We start from the raw sequence: 3,786 nt of genomic DNA on the forward strand, positions 1-3,786 counted from the left end.
CGGGCGCGCTCTTCCTCGCCGCCTTGGTGGCGAGCTGTTTGCGCGGCGCCTTTCCGCCGGTGGACTTGCGGGCCGTTTGCTTTGTGCGGGCCATAGCGGTAGCGGAGCGGCGTGCGTGGAGGTTAGGTGCGGCGCGGCGTCCGGTGCTGCCTTGACAACGGGCCCGCGCGCCTCCGTGCTGCGCTTATATGCCCTCGGTTGCGCGTGGTGGGGGGAGGGCGGGCCAGAGTCTATATAGGGGGGCGGCGGGCGCGCTGGGCGCAGACCGTAGCCGACTCGCCAGCCGCTGCAGCTGCTGTTTGTGCACGTTTTGCTTTGCCCGAGGAAGGAAGGATGACAGGCCGCGGCAAGGGAGGAAAGGGGCTCGGCAAGGGTGGCGCCAAGCGGCACCGCAAGGTGTTGCGCGACAACATCCAGGGCATCACGAAGCCCGCCATCCGCCGCCTGGCTCGCAGGGGCGGCGTGAAGCGCATCTCTGGTCTGATCTACGAGGAGACCCGCGGGGTGCTGAAGGTGTTCCTGGAGAACGTGATCCGCGACGCGGTGACGTACACTGAGCACGCCAAGCGCAAGACTGTGACGGCCATGGACGTGGTGTACGCCCTGAAGAGGCAGGGGCGCACCCTGTACGGTTTCGGCGGTTAGGCTGCGTCGCAGCGGGCGCTGGCCTTCCCGCGGCCGTGCTTGTGGGTGGGAGAGACTAGAAAACGGCCCTTTTCAGGGCCACCACACTGTTCGGAAGTTGAAAAGTGCGAAAGAGTCTGTGTTGTTTGTTTGTTTCTTTCTTTCCGTTTGAGCGACGTGATGTGACTGGGAGGGGAGAAGGAAAGGAAACGTGTCATGTGGCTGGCTGTGTGTGGGAGCTGCTTCGTTTGTGTTTGTTATTGTGTGTCGTTGTATCGATCGCGACGGAGATGGCGGGCTGTGTGTTGTTGTGCGAGAGGCGGTGATTATTTGCTTGCGTGGTTTGGCTCTGTGTGTTTGCGGCGGCGTTGGGGTTTCCGAGGCAAGGCGTGTGGGCACAGGCGGCCGGATCAGCTGTTTCGTTCGTGTCGACGGCCGTTGCGCGCGGGAGTGGAGGGCGGTGTGTCGACACGCCTCCCTGTAACAATGGTCATTATTGCTGCCGTTGTCGTTTGGAAGGCGACTGCGACCGTGCAAAATGAATGTGTGTGTGTGTGTGTGTGTGTGTTTGTTGGGCCACACGGGCTGTGTGGACGACAAGATGGCGGACGTGCGCCGGCGGCGGCTGTGCTGTGAAAGTGCAAAGTTAAAACAAAACAAGGTGCGGCGAGGACGACTGAAATTTTGCTTTGGACGTAGGTTTGTGTGGTGGCCCTGAAAAGGGCCGATTGTTGTGGGCCGGGCCGAGCCGAGCCGGCAAAGCGCGTTGCGTGCAGGGGAGCACGCGGCGCTGCGATTGCCTTGGCCTCCTTTAGGCCTTCTTCTCGGTCTTCTTTGGCAGCAGGACGGCCTGGATGTTGGGCAGGACACCACCCTGTGCGATGGTGACGCCCGACAGGAGCTTGTTGAGCTCCTCGTCGTTGCGGATGGCAAGCTGCAGGTGGCGCGGGATGATGCGCGTCTTCTTGTTGTCGCGGGCCGCGTTTCCGGCCAGCTCGAGCACCTCAGCCGCGAGGTACTCCATGACGGCGGCGAGGTAGACGGGCGCCCCGGCGCCGACGCGCTCTGCGTAGTTTCCCTTGCGCAGGAGGCGGTGGATTCTGCCGACCGGGAACTGGAGCCCAGCCCTGCTTGAGCGGGACTTTGACTTGCCCTTGACTTTGCCTCCCTTTCCGCGTCCGGACATGGCGATGGGCTAGCGACGGTGCACACGAAACGGAAACGAAAACGACCGGTGCGAGCGGCAGCGAGTCGAGCAGCGGAGTGCGTGCCGGCGCAGCCGGGGTGGGGGTGCTTTATGGGCTCGGGTGCGGCGGCCGGTTGCGCGCGCGCCCCATTGGTCGGCGGCCGCAACAGGGCGAGCTGGTAAAGGTGCGGCGGCGGCTGGCGGCGGGTGCCACTGTGTGGGGAGACGCTGACTAGAGCGGAGCGCTTGCTACTGGTGTTGCTGCTGCCGTACGTTCGTTCGAGATGCCGCCCAAGACTAGCGGGAAGGCCGCCAAGAAGGCTGGCAAGGCGCAGAAGAACATTTCGAAGGGCGACAAGAAGAAGAAGCGCAAGAGGAAGGAGAGCTATGCCATCTACATCTACAAGGTGCTGAAGCAGGTGCACCCTGACACGGGCATCTCGTCGAAGGCGATGAGCATCATGAACAGCTTCGTGAACGACATTTTCGAGCGCATTGCGGCCGAGGCTTCTCGCCTGGCGCACTACAACAAGCGCTCGACCATCACGTCCCGCGAGATCCAGACCGCTGTGCGGCTGTTGCTGCCTGGCGAGCTGGCCAAGCACGCCGTGAGCGAGGGCACGAAGGCGGTGACCAAGTACACGAGCTCCAAGTAAGGAGGTGGCTCTGGAGTGGAAGGAAGGATGGAGAAGGCTCCTCCGTTGCGAGAGCGGCAAAACGGCCCTTTTCAGGGCCACCAACTTGCCTTTTGCGGGAAGGGCGGAATTGTTGTTGTTGTTGTTTGTGTGGACGGCTGTGATGTATGTGTGCATTTTGATTGTGGGTGGGGGGGGGCGCGTCAAAGCGTGTTGCGGGGGACGGCCACGAGGTTGGTCGCCGTGGCGTGGAATGGTGGCACGCCTCGTTGGAGTGGTTTTGACCCATTGGTGGTGGTGTGTGTGTGTTACCTGTCTGCGAGGGGGGACAGTGCGATCGGCGACTTTTGTGTCACCGTAACGACGGCCGTTTGCGGGTTTGTTTTTTGCACATCATACATGGCGAGGGTGAAATGTGAAATGTTTTTGTTTGGTTTTTTTTTGCCGCCCACTATTCCCTTTGCTGTACGCCGAGTTTGACAATGGTGCGACGTAACTGCAGCGTGGAGGTGTGTGAGTGACGTTGAAATTGAACGTGCCATTAAGACGCATTGTTGTTGTATTGTACTGTACGTGTACGGCGACACGCACGATGATGTACCATTCGACTCTGATTTTTGATAGCCGTGTCTGACTGATTGCGTACGACGCACGCACACCGATGTCGTCATTCAAGATGCACGCGTGTCCAGTGCAGTACAGTAAGCGCGACGCTAGACGGCGGCGGCGGCGGCGGCGGCGGCGGCGGCGGTCGTCGTTTGTTTGGCGAATGTCTGTACACGTGTTTGTCTGTGTCCATCCGGTATGTATGTGTTTGTTTGAAAGTGTTTTGTGTGTCGGTGACGTGGTCCGATCCGTCGCCCCCTGAGTAACTGTCGATCGGCGCGATAGACCGGCGTCACGCAACTGAACCGAAGTCTTGGGCACACCCGTCATACTGTTGTACACCGTCGCGCTGAGAACGGTGACGAAAGGTTGACTTTGATCGGTCGAATGTCTGGGCAGAACGTGAGGAATGAGGCAAGAGTGCAAGGAGGGGGGGCAAAAGAGAGAGGAAGGGAAAAAGGGGAGAAACGCATTCGTAGAGCAACGGAACGTTCCCGTGTCGGAGGCGTATTGGAGCCGCACTGAAATGCGTTTAACGGCGGCGCGGCTGCAAGTGTCTGCCGTGGTGAACGTTACCTTTGACGGCTGCATTGGGCTTTGCTTTTGCTTTTGCTTTTGCTTTCGCTTTCGCTTTCGCTTTCCCGGATGTACGTAACGTTTGTTGATATGGTTCTGAGGAAGAGTGTATGACAGTGCCGTGCCGTCCATGTTCGTGTGCCCTCCCATTGTGTGTAT

The sequence above is a fragment of the Schistocerca piceifrons genome, unplaced genomic scaffold, assembly GCF_021461385.2.
Source record: "Schistocerca piceifrons isolate TAMUIC-IGC-003096 unplaced genomic scaffold, iqSchPice1.1 HiC_scaffold_980, whole genome shotgun sequence".
Classification (NCBI taxonomy): domain Eukaryota; kingdom Metazoa; phylum Arthropoda; class Insecta; order Orthoptera; family Acrididae; genus Schistocerca; species Schistocerca piceifrons.